This window comes from Phascolarctos cinereus, unplaced genomic scaffold, assembly GCF_003287225.1.
Source record: "Phascolarctos cinereus isolate Bilbo 61053 unplaced genomic scaffold, phaCin_HiC Scaffold_4;HRSCAF=312, whole genome shotgun sequence".
NCBI classification, from domain to species: domain Eukaryota; kingdom Metazoa; phylum Chordata; class Mammalia; order Diprotodontia; family Phascolarctidae; genus Phascolarctos; species Phascolarctos cinereus.
In genome coordinates, this window is record NW_027555847.1 from 623,841,098 (window position 1) to 623,862,240 (window position 21,143).

Genomic DNA, 21,143 nt, shown 5'->3' on the forward strand with positions numbered 1-21,143 from the left:
GGGCAGCGGAGGAGGGCGTTACCGCGCAGGCGCCCTGCCGCCGCTCAAGTCCAATCCCCTCCGGGCCTCGCTCGCCCTCTTCTGTCGTCGCGCACGCTCCTTGCCTCTCTCCCTCTTTCTCGCCCCCCCCACCGAGGGGCGCGCGAGCGCGGCCCAGGCAGAGGGGCCCGAGGCGCCTATAGGGCCCCCGGGAACTCAGGGAGACCGGGCTACGGAAGGACGCCCTCCCCCGCCTGAAGCGGCTGGAATGGGGAGAAAGGGCTTCGGGCCTTTTGCCCGGCCCGCCCCGGAGCAGCTGCCCTAGGTGCGCGGAGTGGGGGGAGGGGGGATACCTAAAAATGGGGATCGTCCTGAAATGCCCCGGCCCGCGCGCGGCCTTGTCACCGCGGGGTCGGGCTGGACAAGCGCTGTCCCAGGTGATCATGGCTTTGCACCGCAGCTGTAGCCCCGGACAGGCCTCCGGTGCCTCAGCAACCCCATCCTGGACACCCACCCCTGCTTGGCAGCCCGGTCCATTGCAAAGTCAGCAAGGCGAGGCTGGGCAGGTCTAACCACTCCCTGGCACCCGGGATGCTTCCAAAAGAGGGCGAGGCACAGCCCACACCACATTCTCACCCTGCTTTCCTGGAGGAATGTTTGGGAGCAGGAATCCTCATTCAGTTCCCCAAAGTATACAGACAGCTGCAGGACACATGATGGGCCCACAAACGAGCAAATTCTTACAAACAGGCTTTTTCTTTCTATGGCTGGTAATTGGCTTTCTGCTTTATGACCCTAACTTTCCAAAGTTAAGGAAACAGGGAAATATATGTTTTCTAATACTTCCCTGAAGGTTGTTCATAGGTCGGAGGTCAGGACAAGCTTTGAAGGTTCCTCTGTCCAAAAATATCACCTCTGAAATTCCACTGTTGAAGATAGATTGCTTTGCCTTAACAATCTGGGTATAAAATTTCTTATACCCCTGGGAGGGTTAAGACATTTGAACTTTAATGTGACTTAATTTCTTCAGGAGATGTATAGTGGGAATGGCAATGTTGGGGAGGGGGTAGAGACGGGAGGAGAGGATAATTTGGGAGAAGGAAATAGGCTTAAGGGGGAACTAGTAAGAGCTCTGGGCAAAGATCTCAGACAGGTCACTTCACTTCCCTGGCCTTCAGTTTCTTCATTTGTGAAAGGAGAGGATTGGACAACGTGGTGTCTGAGGACCTTTCTAGCTCCAGATTTATAATCCTACAAGTGAGCAGCCTGAAGGTCCTAGGATTGAAGGGGAAAGACAGAACTAGGAGAAGGGGAAGGCATGCAGAAAGAGAGTTTTGGATGGGCTCTAAACAAAAATGTCTACCCTGCAGTTTTGCCTAGGTTGGACTCTGACTGCCTTACCTGTTTAAAGTCATGCCTCTGATAATGATCACCCTCATCCTGGATATGTGAGTGAAAAGCCTAGTACTCAACTGTCATTCCTTTTTAAGCTGTTTATCAGTCCTGGCCAAAATCCAGGGCTATTGACTTTTATTGCAGCCTCATTCTTGATAACTCTGCACCAACTTATCGTTTTCCATTTAAGCTTTTACAATTTTGCTTCCCAGAGTTCTTATGTTTGCAGTTGTGTCGTTGAATCTTTTATATGCTAGCCATTTTAATATTGGCCTTTACTTATACTTAGGGTCAACATAGCAAAATGGATACAATCCATGCTAGACTTGGATTCCAATCTGTTGTCTCTGGCACAGCTAATTGTGTGACCTTGTGCTAGTCTAGTAGGGAGGTTAAGTAAACCTCTTTGAGCTCCAGTTTCCTCACCTTTGTTGGGATGGAGGGAGTGGCAGTTACAATGCCAGTAGTACTTACTGGGTCTTTGTAAGACTGAACTGAGATACTTCCCAAACTTTCAGATACTCCAGAAATAGCCATCTTAGTATACTAGGGCTCACATCTCTCAGCCAGAGTCTAGGGCAAACATCTTACCCCATGGGAAATGCCCCCTTCCTACAAAGGCCATAATACCTTTGAATCTCATTCTCTTAATTTAGGACTCAAGGAGAGAGTTCATCAGATGGTTCAGAGCTCCCCATTACAAAGACGAAACAAAACAAAACACCCTGACAACTCCATAGCACTTGAAGGTTTGGAAAGCACTTTCTTACCTCATTTGATTTTCACAACAACCCTATGAGATAGGTACTAGAGGTATTATTAGCATTCCTATTTTATAGCTGAGGAAACAGGCTCAAAGAGGTTGGGTGACTTTCCCATGGTCTCAGTGTCAGAGGCAGGATTTGAACCCAAGTTTTTCCTAAGGCTAATAAGTCCGGGCCTTTTTTAATAAGGAGAAAGGAACAAACATTTATTAAATACCTACTGTGTGCCAAGTTATCTCATTTTATCCTTACAACAGCTCTGAGAAGTAGATGCTATTATAATCCCCATTTTATAGTTGACGAAAGTGAGGCAGACAGGTTAAGTGACTTGCCCAGCTGTAAGTGACTTACAGCCGGTGAATATTTGTGGCCAAATCTGAACTCAGGTCTTTTCTCCTGATTCCATACCCAGCACTCTATCTACTATACTACCTAGATGCTGGATTTTTTGGGGCGATAAGTAAGGACAAATGTAAATAACTCATATTCCTATAGCGCTTTACAGTTTGCAATGCACTTCAATCACAAGAATTCAATTCAGGCATAATTTTAAGCACCTACTATGTGCCAGTCCCTATACTAGGTACTGGAGAGCCAAACTAAATATTGAAACAGTACTTGCCCTCAGAGAATTTGCATTCTAATCCAGGAGGGGAGCGCTTAGAACTCTGGGGAATCAGGAAAGGTATGTTTAGTAGATAGTCCAAGGATTAAACATCCAAATGGGCCTACAATCTCATTAGTTTGGAGTGAAACCAGTCCATGTCTATCAATCTAGTGTGAGTCCTCCATATGCATCAGTCCACCAGAGAATGTCCATCTAACATTCTGGAGGCCTTCCTCACTTTCTCCTTACATTGTAAGGATTCCAATGGAGCCCTTTCTCTGTCTATCATCCCTTATCTTCCTCTTAGCTTAGCCATCTTCTCTTCTGATCGTAGTTTCTTTTCTTTTTCAATATATTTTATTTCATTAAATATTTCCCAGTTACATATGAAAAATTTTAACATTGATTTTAAAAATTTTGAGTTCCAAATTCTCTCCCTCCTTTCACCCCACCCTTCCCTGCTCTGTGAGAAAGCAAGCAACTAGATAATGATTATACATGTGAAGTCACAAAAAACATATTTCCATATTAGCCAGATCATATAGTTATTTCCTCTACCAGGGCTCCATCTCTACCAGTGCTTATCTTATGATAGTTGGTTAGTGCTTGTAACTGGCTGCTGAGAAAGATAGCCCCCTCTAAACAATGATTCCTCCCCCTTAAGGATGACTCCAGGGGCTGGGCTAAAATCAGGTCTAGTGGTTGGTATACTGCTGTGCCCAAACCTCTTGGGTTCATGTCTTAAGTTGTCTAAATCAAGGTCCAAATTGAAATGGTGGTCAAGGTGATGGTAGTGGTTTGGCTTGACTGGCACATGCTGCCTTGTGTCACTCCCTCAGGGTACCCCACTATGTCAGCTAGGCCAGCTTGCTCTATAGGAAGGGGTAGTATATTCTGGGAAAGACATTCTTTGTCCATTTTTTTCCCTGTGTGGATGGTCAAACCAAATTCTATTGAGTGGTTACAGATCTGTTCCGGAAGCCTCTGAAGTGTTCCTGGGATTGATGCAGTCAGCACACTGTCATCTATAAACAAAGCATGTGTAGGGCCTCATCATTCATTACAGTGGAGAACATCTTTGGGGAGCATCCATTTCCTTGTTTTATGCATCACCTGATATTTCTGATTGGAGATTTGTCAAACAAGGTTATTTCTGTTGTTATATCTTTCGAGAAATCTTGAATGATTTTCTTAGATGGGTAAGAGATGCCTCATTAAAAAAAGGGGGGGGGAGATAGGTGGTCAAGTAGATAGAGCACCAGCCCTGGAGTCAGGAAGACCAGAGTTCAAATCCAGCCTTAGACACTAGACAGTTCCTAGCTGTGTGACCCTGGGCAAGTCACTTAACCCTAATTGCCTCACCCAAAAAAAAGCCTATAAAGTGATGTTTCACTTTTCTGGACTGAACCATTGCATATCCCTTTGCATGGATCAGGGTTGTCACATTTAGGACTTAGGATGACACTGCGAAGGTACCAGAGGCCTATCCAGGCCACTCTAAATCTAAATGTGCAGCAGATGTATTTGTCTTCCAATTTTTCATTATCAACAAACAATAAACACAGTGGGATAGTGCATCCTCTATGTCTTCCAGTCAATTGTGAAATGATAAAGATGTGGCCTATTTGTTGAATATCATTTGTAAAAGACTGTTTGTTCCTTGATAAATACCTAAATACCCTCCTCACGGATGCCTTCAATTGATATATAGATATTTCTCATAAATATTTTATACAGATGGGAGAGTAGGTCAATGGTGTTCTCTTGGTCATGTTTTTGTTATTAATTAGGTCCGATATTATTTGGTTTGGATACCTTCAGATACTTTGCTTTTTGGTCCCTCATACTGCCCCCAAATTTGTCTTGCATCTAACACGTCTCCTCTTCATACACATGGTCAAATCTAGCTACTTTTTCCATCTTTATTCCCTTTGACGGAGTTTTTAACCTTACCTGTAAACGTATCCGGGATTGTGATATGAGGGTCCAGAAGTAGTGGTTCCTCTGCTTTTGATAGACAAAATTTTTACAAATCGTTTCCATTTTTTCTTCTGTTCATTGTCCTCTTTATATTTTTGTCCCTAAATGCCCTTGGGATGGTTTTGATTAACTTACTGTCTTGCCAAGTTTTAGTTAAACTGGTTTTAGCCTCCACTGCCTTTTTCTTTGCTTTATGAGATAGTATTGCTCATAATCGTCTGTCATCCTTCTTTATAAGATTCTACATACAAGTTTATTTTCTAACCTGGTGTTGCCTTTGGCAACCATCTCTCCATTTGGTAAGCAAGTCAGATGTTTTCTGACTAAGGCTCTTTCTAGACTCTTTTAGTCTCTTTGTTGTGGCAATTAATTTATGTAAATTGGTTAAACCATTATATAAAATTATAATTGCTGCCAATGTGAATGTCCATTTCCCATTTTTATAATCAATTTTTTAAAATAATGCAAGATTTAGGTTTTTCTGTAATACTCTATATCTCTTTCACATTTTTTACTAGTTCTGATCTTATCTTTGAAAAATCAATGATCTGACTATACACAGATAGCAGATTCAGTTATCTCACATTAATAGCTAGTCTTTTCCTGTCCAAATGTAATCTGTTTCATTTTTTTGTGATGTTATTTAGTGTTCTCCAAGCACCTACCATTTCTAAGAATAATCCTATTTTGTTGTTGTTTGGTCATTTCAATTGTGTGGGACTCTTCATGATCCCTTTGGGGTTTTCTTGGCAAAGATCAGTTGTTTGCCATTTCCTTCTCCAGCTCATTTCACAGAAGAAGAACCAAGACAAACAGGGTTCAGTGACTTACCTAGGGTCACGTAGCTAGTAAGTGTCTGAGCCTGATTTCAACTCAAGTCTTCCTGACTCTCGGGCCAGTACTCTATCCACTTCACCACCTAGCTGCCCTAAAATAAAATAAAATAAGTCCTATTTTACAGGTGAGGAAATGGAGTCTCAGAGAGATTAAGTCCACAGTCATATAGCTGTTATGTGCTAAAGCCCAGGATTCAAAACTTTCTCTTAACTCCAAATCCAGTGCTCTGCCTGTAACCTAAGAAAAACTGTATTGCTATTCCCATTGCTGTTTCTTTAAACCATTCTCTAGGCTTGGGAAAGGATAATTGGAGGAAAGTCAAGTAGGATGACCTCATGCAAATCATTTTATGTTTTTGGACCCAAATTTCCCCATCTGTAAAGTGCACATTCATATCTAGAGTCCAGAAGAAAAGTGCACTGAATTTAGGGAGCATATGTGGCAAAGAGGTGATTCATAGTCCCTGGGTGTATGGAAATCTTTTGTCTCCTTTTGTGTAATCTTCAATATGGTCTAGCTTTCTGCAGGGCTCCTTTTAGAGTACTGAAGCTGACTTTCTTTCGTATGTCTAGTTGCCATCAGCCACTGCTATTCCAGGGATACTACTAGGATGCCTGTCGGAGTGGTTGCCTCTCCGAAGCAGAGTTTGAATGCTTGGCAGTTTAGTTCAAGAAAGGACCTCAGTGTCTGGTACCTTATCTTGCCAGGTGATCTTCAGAATCTTCCTAAGACAATTCAAATGGAAGCAATTCAGTTTCCTAGCATGACTCTGGTAGACTGTCCAGGTTTCACAGGCATACAACATGAGGTCAGCACAATGGCTCTGTAGACCTTCAGTTTGGTAGTCAGTCTAATACCTCTTCTTTCCCATACTTTCCTTTGGAGCCTCCCAAACACTGAGCTAGCTCTGGCAATGCTCTGGCATCAACCTCATTATCAATATGTATATCCCTGGAAAGTACACTACCAAGGTAAGTGAACTCATCCACAGCATTCAAAACTTCTCCATTTGCTATAACCAGTGGTTCCACATATGGATGGTGTGGTAGTCTCTGCTTCAGAAAGCACAATTCCCATGGGCTGGCCACATCGTGCAAATGCCAAACATGTGCTAAAACGTATGCTTGCCAAAAAGACTATTTTATGGAGAACTCACACAGGGCAGCTTTCACATGGCGGTCAGAAGAAGCCATACAAGGACACCCTCAAGGTCTCTCTTAAGAACTTTGGAATTGATTGTGTGAACTGGGAGACACTGGCACAGGAACGCTCAGTATCAGAGAAGGTGCTGTCCTCTATGAGCAAAACAGAATCGAAACAGCTCAGAGAAATGCAGGATGCACACGTTTAGGGAATCCACCCCAAACGTCTGCACGGACTCTGTGCCCAACCTACAGCACAGCATTCCGAGCTCGTGTTGGGCTGGTCAGCCACAGTCAGACGCACTGAAACTTGACACTAGCTTAGTGATGCCATTTTGGTCCTCTTTGAGAAGGAAGGCCAGCAACCAACCCACCAAGCAGGCTGCCTGAGGGAAGGCAAGAATCCTTGGACCTTTAAAGTCACGAGGTCATGCTCTGATCGAGGGGCAGGGAGGAGACAGAGACGTTACTTGGCTGAAGTTGATCTCCTCAGGCTGGAACGGAGGTGTCTCGGCTGGCTTGTGGCTATTTTATCAAGAGCCCTCGAGGCATGAGCGAGCTTGTATCCGTACTCCTGTGCAATAACATCACTTCATTTCATAAAGGCAGCTAGATGGCACGGCAGCTAGAGTGCTGGACTTGGAGTCGGGAAGAACTGAATTCCAAGCAGCTTTAAACTTTGTGAAATGGGGTTAATAATAGCACCTACCTCACAGGGTAGTTGTGAGGGTCAAGTGAGATACCATATGTTAAGGTGCCTCGGCAACCTTAGAGCAGTATATAAATGCTAGCTATTAGTGTTCATTCAGTGGGTTTCATTCCTTCCATTGACAAAGGACCTGTCCTGTCAAGCTTAATGCCTTTTCCTTGATTCCACATAGGTATTCTCGCTTGATAAAGTTATCTGGACATCACATTTAGATAAAACAGGATCGCCACTGTCAGAATTTACAGTATAGGAATTCATCCACTAGGGCTCTAGCTCCAGCTCATTAGTCCATTCTTCCAAAGGACGCTCACTCTCAATCAAGTTTTTCATGCTCCACCTGTGTTACCAGTAATTATTTAGCCAATTTTCCCTTCCTATCCAAAGACAAATAAAGAAATGTAACCAATACTAACAGGGTTCATGGAAACTCAAAAGGCAAAGTAATCCAACTCAACACGGGTGATGACCCCCAAAATTCACAAAAGACAACCCCATACTTGATACACTTCTTAATCCAGTTTCTATTCTAGCCAACCAAATCTGCTATGTAAGCCTTATCATCTCCTGAATGTATCTTTACTTCTAATATTTTTCCATCTCTCACCTTTGTCGTTCTCCATGACTAGAATGATTTCTCTCCTTTTAACTTTGCAAATGCAGCTCAAAACTTACACCTCTTTTTTTTTTTGGAAGTCTTTCATAAGTAGCTTCACTGAACAAATTTGGACATGTACTAGCTATATAGCATTTGGGATCATAGAATCATAGCCTTTGAGCTAGGAGGTGCCTTAGATAGTGTTTAGTTCAATCTCCCCTTACTTTGTTGACAAGAACTGAGTCCTAGAGATATTAAATTTCTTACCCACTTACTTTTCACTTAGGTAGTGGATAGCTGTGGCAGGATTCAAATACAGGTTCCTTGACTCCAAATTTGGTGACCACACTGGTTCTGTTAAAGAAGACATTATAATAGGTCTTTTAGAGGCAGGTTCTAAAGTGAATTTTCCTCCCACTACATCCTTGTTGCACAAAAGATAATTAAAGAGATTAAGCAAACACATTTATCAAATCAACCAGGAAAACCAAACAGATTGGTTTGGACAACTGAATACACAAGAGTTATTGGAGCTCCGGGACCCTCAAGTGAGATGAAATCTCAGCTCACCTTGGGAGAGGACCATCTCACTCAATGGGTTCCCTCTTAGTGGTCTCTGGGGGTTCAGGTGCTGGGAATCATAAGACATGTTGTGGTGCCAGTTTTCCCCCACAAACTGGAAGTTCCATGGATCTCTTGTTTGCCTTTCAACATGACATTTCTCCTTCCTCACAAGCTTCTCTCTCGCAGAAGTCTCTCAGGCAGTCAAGAGTCACATTTCCCTACATGTACACAGTGTTGCAGACTGTCCAGAGGGTTGGGCAGGAAGAAGACAGACTTACACAAACCCTGTGAGGTATGTAGGACAATAACTCTTTTGTGTTTTCTGGGTGATCTATCTTTTGGGTTCCAACCTAGGATTCATTTAGAAACAATGAATAGAGAAAAAATTTGGCTGGTATCTAATCCAAATCCCTGCCTAATGCATGAACCCCCTCTATGACATAATCTTGCCTTTAATGCCTCCAGTGACAAGGAAATTCGCTACTTCCCAATGCAGCCCTTTTCTTCATCAAACAGCTTGGATCTGGAATATTCATTCTTTTGTGACAACTGGTACTCATGTTTCCAAGACCTATTGCTAAAGAGCCCTTTGCTACTCTCCTAAGATCATTGTGGCTATTTTGAATAGTTAGGTTTCAAATCAAGGCCCAAACCCCCATCCAATACAAGACTATCATCAGGCCATAAAAGAGACACATAGTTTGTCCATGTAAATAACCTAGACAATCAAATAGTACAATCATTCTCTGTCTCATATACAAATAGGTGCAGTTTCCTGCACTTTCCTAGAGAAGAAAGGATGAAGTAGAAGCCCCCTGGGGAAAACTTATTAGGGAGTGAGGAAACTGTCACATGGGCAGATAGGATAAGAAGAAATTCGGCCATAGTCTGACATACACCCTAGATTTTGGGAAAGGTGAGGTCAAAGGATTCAGAGGAAATCTAGGTAGGATCCCATGGATTAAAATATTACAGGGAACTCCAGCCTCACAGGGAAGGAAGATGCACAAGAATGACATTTGGAAGACGAGATCAAGCTTGGCAATTGAAAAAATGTACCTCTCTCTCTTCATTGCAGAGGTGGGGGCAGGGTTGGGGTGGGGTGGGAAACAAAAAGGAAAAATGCCACATTCTCTCAGACTTGGCGCATGTATTGGTTAGTCCTAATGAACTTTTTTCCTCTCTCTTTTTTTATTCTTTGTTACAGATGATGATTTGCTGGATAGAGTAGCAGGGAAGAGATGGATTCAAAAATAAATGTGTTGAAAAAACAAGCTATCAGTAAAGAGATTTAAATTTTTAAAAGAAAAATCGAAGAAATGCATCAGAAACATTTTCATCATATACACTATCATTTAGAGTGTTTACATACTGCTTGTCATTTTGGTTCATGAACGTGAGCTAATTAAAATAAGGTATATAATCCATTTAAGTAAATATAGCCACAAAACCCTGCATCCAGAGACAATAAGGTATATAATCCATTTAAGTAAATATAGCCACAAAACCCTGCATCCAGAGACAAAGGGACAATTAATAGTAAACCTGTCAATTATGGCTTAAGGAAACATAAATATTCTCTTCAGGAGGTCAAAATCTTAAGGGCCCATCAAACACTATATCACTTAGCTGGCATGAATTTAGATTTTTGACATCATGTAGGGTTTAAAGTATCTAATAGTTATTTCAAGATTTTGAAATAAATCCACAAGACATGTAACAGGATGACTGATTTCCTTTTGGCTTTTTTTAGCATAATTTAAATTGATCTCCTCTTTAGCTATATTCAAATCACAGATGACAGGAAATTAAAGAACATATGCAATAGCTCTCTTTCAAAAAATAAAGTACTCGGGCGGCGTGTGGTGGATCAAGTAATCAGCTTGGCAACAGGAAGATCTGAGTCTGGATCCTGCCTCAGACACTTACTAATTGTATGACCATAGGTAAGTCTCTTCACCTCAGTTTTTTCATCTATAATACTGGCATAAGAATTGCACCCACTTCACAAGGCCATTTGTGAGGTTCAGATGAGATAACATGCAAAGATATCTGTGAAAGTGTTAAATGCTGGCTCCTTCAGATATAGTATGAACTTCATAAGACGCAAGTCACAATAGCTGTATGTCATTTCAAATCATTTGGTTTTTAGAACATTTTATAGTAATCACATGGAGAACAATTGCAGAATCAGCTTTGAATCAACCAACAATATTTATTAAGCACCTACAGCATTACCAGGCACTGTGCTAACCTTTGGAAATACAAAGACAAAATTAAAACCTAAAATCAAAGAATATAAGAGCTTGGAAAAAAACCTCACAAATCATGTAGTCCAACCCTTCTTTTAACTAGGAAAACGAGTCCCAAAAAGGCTCAATGACTTAACCAAGGCAACACAACTAGTAAATGGCAGAGCTGGGACTAGAACCCAGATCTCCTGACTCTTGCAGGTCTTTCCAGCATACTACCTTTCCATTAATACTACCTAAAATCTGTCTCCACTGTTTCCAGGCTCAAAGTTAGGGCAGTTGTTCTGTGGGGCAGGAAGGCCACAGCTGTTGGGATAATCCCGACAATGACATTTTACTCCCTTCCCTTCTGTGACTGTTTGCCTATAGCCAGTTTTAACAAGCAGAGCTTCTGGAGTGGTATTCCTAAAGTGTCCCCTCTACTGAAAATGAACCGTGTTAACAAGGAAGGACAGGAAGAGATTCAGTTAAGTGCTCAATATTGCAGAACAGGGTAGTTCTGATAAGGATCGTTACCTGCATGACTTTCTGGTATCTATGTTTTATGTTCCTCAGAGTTTTGCGTGTCTCCTGAAGTGGACCCTAGCTCAAACTGCTAATACTCTTAAAGGAACTATATACAATAAACATTACAGCAAACAGTTGGACACTGATGATGATATTATCAAAAGGTCAGGGACAGGTATATCCTTCTGAGTCCTCCATTCTCTTGGCTGTGCCTGCATCAAAAGTATGAGATCTTCTAAGTAAAAATGGCAGACCTCTTACATATACAGATTTGGAGCAGAAAAATTCCAAGAAGCATTCTGAGCATAGCTTTCCACAAAGCAGACGCAAGTAGACAGTTTATCTAGAACCATAATCAAAAGAAACCAAGAAATATCAGTCACCTTGATCTTACCACAGATTAGACAGAATTCATTGTTCAGCATAACTCAAAAGTTCTGATTAGGATCTTTCTCAGAATCTGCATATAGTCACAACCCCTACCCCCACCCCACCTCACACACACACACACACACACACACACACATCTTCAGCAGTGTGCAGTGCCAAGGATGTGATTACTACTGTATCTATCCCAAGATCATGAAATGAACAGGGGTGATTTTTCAAATAAGCAAGTATAATGTGTGGTCAAAATCATACTTTAAGACACTGAAGCAGCCAGATAAATTCTACAGAAAGAAAGGAAAATTCAACTGTGTGGCTCCATCACTGTTCCTGGATAATGACAAACAACAGAAAATTCATCTTAGAGAGCAGGCAGTCCCTACTTTTTGCTACTTCATGTTCCATCAGTCCACTCATTCATTCGTAGTTTCATACTAAATAACTATACTGTTGTATATGGTTGACTGGCCTTCCTCAGGGTCACTCTCAGGTCTGTTACATTTTACAACACCCCCCCCTCCCCAGGGTTCTTAGGTACCTTGAAGGGGTTGGGAAGTCTCTTCACTGCCATCCTCTTAAGCCACCTCACCCCACCCCCAGCTATTCTCATTTTTAAGGGCCAAGACTAACACTCTGGTCTCATGTTCACATAGAGCAAGAACAAATGGACAGAAATTTCTCCCAACACCTTCTCCCTACACAATAATAATAGCATTTATATGGCACTTTTAAAGTTTGCAAAATGATTTTTAAATATTTCTGATCTTCACAATCCTAGGAGTTAAGGCCTATTATTACCCCCATTTTTGTAGATGCGAAAACTGAGATCAACAGGTTAAGTGATGCCCAGGATAATACAACTAGTAAGTGTCTGAGACAGGATTTGACTTTAGATCTTCTAGACTCCCAAGTCCAGTATTTCATCCACTGTACCACCTAACTGCCATGGGGGGGGAGGGGTAATGGAGGGGCTGCCATGGTATGAGGTTCATAGCTCAATTCCTACATAGCATTAGTCCTACCAAGTTCATGTCCAAAGTCAGCATAAGCAGGGGTATCAGCTGAACTAGAGTCCTAGAACTCTTGCTCCTCAGAGCCTTGCTGCTGTTCTGGCTGAGACACCTAGCCTTAGTTCCTGAACTATAAGATAACCATGCCCCGAGTTCCTGGACCAGTTCAGAGATTCCATTCCATGGAAAAGAATAAAATGAAAAGCCCAAATTTAGGAGCCTCATGACCTGGGGGGAGTGGGTCTATAGAGAAAGGAGGCAGCTGTAAGCCTCATTCCCCTTACTACATGATATTAGTGAAGGAGTCACCTCCTCCCTCTGATAGGAATGCCACAAAGGTCTCAGCTGGTGCTGACCCAAGTCCTTTGAGGAAACTTGTACTTCTAAGCAGGCAATGGAAAAAGACTGCTCCTAACCATGTGGTGGGCCACTGTAGAATGCTCTAGTCCTACATTCTCCCAGAAGCAGCTTCCTAGAGTCTTCCACATGGATGACACTATTTTAGCAGAGTTATATTGTTCTCTTCTGGAGGCTTTTTACCCATTCATATGAAGCTCCCAGTGCCGGAAGCTGGGAAGTGACTCACAGGGGACAGTGGAAGTGGAATAAAGAGGAATCACTGCAAGGTAGGCAAAAAAAAAAAAAAAGCCACCATAAATGCATCTCATAAAAAGTTATAATGCACATTTAGATAGCATTTTAAAGCTCACAAAGAACTTTATACATAATAACCCTGTGAGATAGGTAGTATAAGAATCATTATCCCCATTTTTAGTTAAGGAACAGGTTTCAAGACTTTGCCCCTTATTAATGAGCCTGTTCAAATGCTAACCCCCAACTTCCACTGGTAATTATTAAACCTTCTATTCCCCCAGATATGCTGGAGGCTACTGCTTCTGGGGTCATAAAATCAGACAAAATCACAGATCTAGAGTTTCTTTGAAAGCATGACAAAGGTCCTCTTGTCCAGTGGTGTATTTAACAGATGACAGGGCCACAAAGGGTAACTGACGTGCCTGAGATCATGCAATACTAAGCATTGATTAGAGGTAGTCTTTGAACTCAGATCCTCTGACCCCACAGACAGTATTCTTTCCAATGAAGCCTCTCTACTCCCACAAGACCTAGTTTTGCTCAAGAAAGAGATTCCATGGGAACTCTCAGCACATAGACTATAGGGGAAATCACCAAATCAGTATGAAGCATAGGAATCTAATGTAAACTGTCAAGATATTAGGAGATACCCTGTTTTCCATAGCTAAGGTCCAGCAAGTAGTCTGTGCCCTGAGCTTGGCATAACAACAATCCTTTGAGCTCACCCTCTGGATGATCTCAGGCACAGCAAAGTCCCAGTATCCCATACCAGCATCAAGTGGTCTCTGAGCTTGAACAATACACCAACAAGTATCCATGTTCCAGTAATGAAGCCCTGCTATGCGTCAAACTTGTCTCATTGTTACTGTTATCCCTCAATGTCAGGGCTTTGGTTAACTGCCTATCCCTAGGTATGACAATTGAGATCTCCCCACACTGCTTCAGTCCCCCCACTAGGGGTGGGGCTCCAGCATGAGTGCCCATGCTTGTAAGGTGTTTTTCCTTACTTTGAAATTAAATTTCTGTTTGACTGCTGACTCTCCTGACTGCTTTGTTCAGCTCTGGCCACTCACAGGTTAGAGGCCAGTTCCGGTCTGGTTGACAAAACAGAACTGACACATAGATGGTCAATGAATTGAAATTATCAGCCTAACAGTCCTGCAAATCTATCCAAATGAATTCTATATAATGAAAATGGAATCCCTAGCAATAATCTTAAAGATGAAAGTCAAAGAATTATTCCTTTACCAGACCTAGTTAGGCAAAAATCCACGTGGACATCCTAAAATGTTATAGACAAGGAAAGGGGGACGTTGAGGTGAGGGGGCAGGGGAGAAAAGAAGAGAAAGTGATGCAAAGTTTGAAGTAGATCCAGGACAGAGGGCAAAGTCAAGCTTTGCTGCTCCCTCTTTTCATGACCGTCCAGGAGAGAAAAGGCCCAGAGAATAATCACAGGGGCTGTTTTACTCATTACCAGCCAGAAGGGAGCAGAAAAAAGAGGTAAAACTGAAGCAATACTGGGAGGACACTCTCCTGTCAGCAGACAGAAAAAAAGACAGCAAGGGGGTCGAGAACAAATACTTCAGATCTGTGCTAAGCTCTAACTCCCACTTTCAGTCAAACCAAGTGGCAAGTTCCTAGCTACTTTCCAGCTAGGATCCAAGGTCGCTCCTCAGCTTCTCCCAAGGGTGAGGAAACATTCCACCTTCATTTAAGGTTCTGTCAATCAGGAAGTCATTTTGGAAGGGGGCGGGGCCACAGGCAACGTCAAAATCTATTCCTAACAAAAGGACTGCCTCCTTGACCTAGTACATATAACTTAATTGCGGATCACATCTTCTCTGAGCCAAGAGGGACTTGCATGATGACAAATATAATGAAATTAGGGACATGAATCCAAAACTCTGGCTAGAGCTATGTGAGGGAGAGGACTCCTTCCTCTTCCTGACACTACCATACAAATAGCTAGAAAGTATCAGTAGTCAGCAATGATCTTACCAGAAAAATGAGAAAGCCTTGCTCTATGCCGGGAAGGGATCCAGCTGTCCTGATTCCAAGGCGGTGTTTTTCTACTGCTACCATCACCGAGAAAAAGCAGCACAATTGCCCTTTCCCACGCTACCCCCCCCCACACTTCTAGATGCTTTTTAAAAAAAAATAATGATGAGTTTACATTTATATAATTCACATAGCATTTTAAGGTTTAAAAAATGTTTTACATTTCCATGCTCATTTTATTCCACAACTCTCTAAGGTAGTATTATTATATAATGTATATAACATATAAGTATTATTCTCCCCATTTAATATATGAGAAAACTTAAGCTTAGAGAAGTTGTCATTTCCCTAAACTCCACAGAGTAATTATTGAAGAGTTGAGACTGGGACACAGGTACTCTTAACACCAAGTCCAGTGCTTTATAAACTATCCCACTTTTCTCTTGGGTCTCTTTATCTTTTCAGAAGTTCATGGGCGCAGCTAGGTGGCGCAGTGGATGGAGCATCGGCCCTGAAGTCAGGAGGACCTGAGTTCAAATGTGGCCTAGGACCAAACACTTGACACGTACTAGCGGTGTGACCCTGGGCAAGTCACTTAATCCCAATTGCCTTAAAAAAAAAAGTTCAGGGGTAGGAAGGAGATAAAGTACTGAGTTAAGAAAATTATCTGCCATCACAACTGAAATCCTGACTGAGGTTTTCCAATATTTAGATGCCGTATTGGCTAATTTTTTTTCCAAGACACTATAAAATCACTGAAATTGTTTTGATTGACTGTTTGTTGTTGTTGTTGTTGTTGTTGAGTCATCTAATTCTTTGTGATCCCATTTGACAAAGATACTGGAGTAGTTTGTCATTTTCTTCTCCAGTTTATTTTACAGATGGGGAAACTGAGGTAAACAGGGTTAAGTGACTTGTCACGGGTCATGCAGGCTAGTAAGTCTGAGGTGAAATTTGAACTCAAGTCCTCCTGACTGCAGGCCCAGCATTCTATCCACTATGCCACCTAGGAAATGGCAAACCACTCCAATATCTTTGCCAAGAAAATCCCAAATGGGGTCACAAAGAGTCAGACATTACTGAAATGAATCACTCTGCTAGCTCCAGGAAATTTATGAAGAAAAGAAGACAGCTTCAGTTTAAACTTTTCTAGCCTGATCGACTAAAGTTATATCTCAAAAGCCCTTCTAAATTCTAGGATGGCATGGCAACTTAATATTGGTCATAGAAGTCTAGGGTTATATTTTTGCTTTTATGATGCATTCTTGGGCAAATCATTTTAATTTTTTGAGCCTCAGTTTCTTCACTTATACAATGGGGGTAATACATACCTTGTTTCCTCACAGGGTTGAAGTGAGCCTTAAATTAGATGGTTTACATAAAAAGCATTATAATCATAAAGTACGATACAAATGTCATCATTATTATAAACATAATGAATGCTTTTGTCACATATTCTTGTCCATGTACATGGGCAAAAATCATACAGAATAAGAAAGCATGTATGGATCATAATCTGTACCTATGGAAGGAATAGTCACGTCAGTGAGATCGAGGGTCCGTTGAAATGAAAAGAAATGAGGTCAGTCTTTGATTTGTTTGGTGCCAGGTCCTTGGTCAGGAACATTTTTCTCTTTGGGAAATATAATCCACTTTACAACATGAATTTCAAGGTCTGCTTGTACTGTGAAAGCTAACCAGACATAGACTAATCAAACCATGTTTTACCCCTGAAATGAAAGGGAGATAGCAAGTAATATCAAAAAAGTGGCTCAGTTATTTTCTCTAACATGAAACTATTTCCCCAGCTAATTTTCTTTTTCTCTGATACCCTCTTCTCATCTCTCAGCTTTATGACTGCCCCATATTCCCAAGGGCAAGAGACACACAAAGACTGCTAATTTGGGAGTGAACCTACTATATCCATGACAGAAACTAAAAGAAAATGCCTGTCTTCCCTAGCTTGCTTAAATTCCCCTATTCCCTCCCCCCCAACACCATCATCATCATCGTTATTATATTTATTATAATAATGACATTCATATAGCACTCTTGATTCAAATCCTTTTACATGTATCACCTAATATGAGCCTCTCAACAATCCTGAAGTAGCCAAGGCAACAGATTTATAGAATTTCAAAGTGAGAATGAATCAACAATTAAGCAATAAGTATTTATTAAGTACCTTATACAGGCATTGTGCTAGCTGCTGGGAACACAAATAGAAAGAATGAAACAATCTAGCAGCCACTAGATCTGACTCATTCTCCAAAACAAAACCTCACAACAATATGCCCAATAAGTGATCATCTGCTCTCTGCTAGAAGACCTCCGATGAGAGAAAACCATGATCTCCAAAGAAGCCCATTCTGCTTTGAGGAGGAAATTTTTTCCTGGCACCAGGCCTAAATTTATATCTTTGCAATTTCTACCCATTATTCCTTGTCTGTCTTCTAGGGACAAACAGAATAAGTCTCATCCCCCTTCCATGTTACAGCTCTTCAAATATTTGAAAATAACTGTAATATTCCTCCTGAGTCTTATCTTCTCCAGGCTAAACATCCCCAGCTCTTCCAAGGATTATTACCCTCATTTTACAGATGAGGAAAGTGAGGCTCAGAGAAGTGAGGTGATTTGTTTAAGGCCACACAACTAGCATGTGGTACAGCCAGAATCCAAACCTATATCTCTATGCTATAGTAAATGGTCTTCATGACTTATTCCTCAATATTGCCCACTGATGGCCAGCCTTCAGTGATGAACCTCTCCAAATTTGGCTAGGCTGATTCTTAAATTACAGACATATTAGCTGTCACGAGATCCATACTTAAAGACTTTCCACCTTCACAGGACTGGCCAGAGCTTTTGAACCACTGACATAGCCTTCCTAGAATATAGGGTCCCTTCCATGCTACAGTAACATTATATTAAGGCTCTTCTAGGAAATTTTGATTTTTTCACCTGGGAAATAAGTCATGGAGGCTAATGCCCTGAATTAATTTCAAAATACTAAATCAAATTTTCCTCTTGAGAGCACTAGTGACAACTTCTCTGGATAAATTACCTGTTGATAGAATAGCTTCATAAGTAATGACATAATTTCCTGCTTGAATTTTTTTCATATCATTGCCCTTCTTAAGCAGCCTGAATAATTTCTCCTCTTGCTATTGCCTCTGGGGCCTTTGAATGTACAAGAATCATTATATGTCTGAACAGTATATTACTTGAGGAAAAATAGAAGTGGTAATGGGTAAAATAATAACTTACATAATATATGAAACACGTTACAAAGCACCTCACCTGTATTTTCTCATTTGCTTCACCCAACAATCCTTGAAGCTAGATCTGCATGTGTTATTATATTCATATAAACTGAAGTGAATTGACATATCTAAGGTCAATATCTAGTTAAGTGGCTAAGACAGGACTCAGACCTCAGGCTTTTGACTCTTAAATGTTCCTGCCACTATAGAACTCTGTCAACCAACCATCTAACCAGAACTTTCCAATTTGTGATCTCCAAAAAATCAGTGTTCTGTCTGACATGAATTGTTGTTCTATGAGATGTCACAGTGCTAGCACAGTACCCTCTAAATTGTGTGTATATACATATATACACACGTACTGGTATAGTATATTAATTGTAAATATATACATATATATACATAATTGCTTAATTGTGTACATATCAATAGCTTATTGTAGCATTTTCAGTATGAAAATAGGGACTTTAGAAATCATGCGGTCCAAATCCCTTCTTTCAGAGAGGAAGAAACTGAAGCCCAGCAAAGGCAGGCACCATCAGTGTATCCACTAAAGGTATAATAGCTGGGTTTAGAGTCAGGAAGATCTGAGTTCAAATCCTGCCTTTCAGACACTACCTGGACAAATCACTTAACTTCTCTTAACCTCGGTTGAAGGGGTTGAATTGGCCTCTAAGGTCTTTCATAGCCCTAAATTCATTGTCTTATTATTATTACTCTCTCTGGACTTAACCCATCACAGTGAGGCTGCATGCATCGACTTTTCAAGGGGTCTAGAACTATTCTTAAGGGGTTAGAGTATATTTTTCTCTGATACAATTGAAATGGTCCCTCTTTCAGGTATAATTTCTCCATTTTGTTAGCCACTAGTGATTAGCATCCCAGTTCCATTTAACCATGTTCTCCATATGTGTGCCTCCCTACTAGTGAATTCTTTGTGTGTGTCTGTTCTTCTCCCCTAGAGTATACAAATTTATCACAGAGTACACACCAGGTTTATGGGGGGAGGTACATTTGGTTACTATTGTTTGTGCTATGCTATTATAGTAAATACCTTTGCTTTGAGCTGATTATATCAACTGGATGGCTATTAAAGGTAAATGCACTGGTGGATGCTCATGGACTATAATTTTAGGAGCAGAGACTCACAGAATATTTTGGATGTGGGATGGTCTTCCCCATCCCACAGAAGAGAGTACCCAACCTTCAAGTTCAAGTTGAGGGAGTAGCTCCCAGAAGGAGTACCACACATATGTCACGGGCACAAGAGGACCAGTTGTGCCATGAAATGATGTTTCATATTTCCTATGGATGCACAATAAAACCAACTTCACCGATTGATTTATTTACGTCCATGAGGAAAACCTGAGATATTTAGCTGCAACATTCTTTCGTCTTCTGATTTCATTTATAGAGAGAAAGTCAAGATTGCTGATTCTGTTCCCTAAGTAGAATGTTCACTTGTTGCTTAGCATAGTACCTAGCAAACAGCAGGTACTTAACAAATGTTGACTGATTGATGATTATTGGCCATTGAACAAGGATCTCGCATATACTAAACTAATAGCTAAGTTAATTATTATAGATATTCTAAAAGCTGTGTGATTCTTAGCACTGTGTGTTCACCATTATGCCACTATCATTACAGAGGGAAAAAATGGGACTAAACAAGACTGAAGTTATTTGTCTTTGTTTCACAGATTACCATAGAAAAAGAATTCATCACCAAGTGGCCCCCTCTATTGGTGATGAGCAGCTCTGCATTTAGTTAGACTGATTCCGAGAGAAGACTCAATCTATTTCCAGGATCATGTATATTCAAAGCTTTCCCACATGGTAGAAAATACCAGACCTGGTGCTCTGCTGGCAAAGCCTTCCATAATTTAGGCTTACCTCCAATACCATGATGAGACATGGGAATAAGACTTTGTAATGATAACTTACCTCATATGAGGACTTTATATTCACAAAGTACTTCACATGCATGATCTCATCTGATCCTTACCACAAAGTAGCAAGTATTTTCACCTCAATTTTTGAAATGATAAATCTGAAGCCAAAAGAGATTGTGACTTACTTAAGGCCATATACACAGCCAGGACAAGAGTGATTTAGTCAGTCAATAAACATTTATTAAACACTACATGCCAGACACTGTTACCAAGCACTGGGGATACAACGAAAGACAAAAGACAGTCTCTACTCTCAATGAGTTCACAATCTAATGGGGGAGATAACATGAAAACAAATTAATTACAAAGAAGGTACGTATACAGGATAAATTGGAGATAATTAAAAGAAGGAAAGCCCTAGAATTAAGAGAGATCAGGAAAGGCAACTTGCAGAAAGTAGGATTTTAGATAGCACTCAAAGGAACCCAGGGAGGGAGGAGTTGGAGATGAGGAGAGATAGCATTCCAGACATGGGGCATAGGCATTGAAAATACCTGGAGGATAGAGATGAGTATTCTGTTTGAGCAACAGTGAGAAGACCAGTGACCATTGGATTGAAGAATATGTTGGAGTTTGGGGGCAGCAAAGGTATAAGATATAAGAAGACT

General features: G+C 41.1%; 1 long non-coding RNA gene across 2 annotated transcripts; it reads left to right on the forward strand.

The window, feature by feature from the left end:
* Positions 1–11: 11 nt before the first annotated feature.
* Positions 12–9,846, forward strand: LOC144457032 (uncharacterized). 2 transcript variants are annotated; one of them, XR_013486316.1, is made up of 4 exons: positions 12–304; positions 1,350–1,427; positions 8,745–8,864; positions 9,780–9,846. It is a non-coding gene; the product is annotated as an uncharacterized LOC144457032 (long non-coding RNA). The 2 variants fall into 2 exon arrangements; XR_013486317.1 differs by having other exon boundaries at positions 8,759–8,864.
* Positions 9,847–21,143: the final 11,297 nt, after the last annotated feature.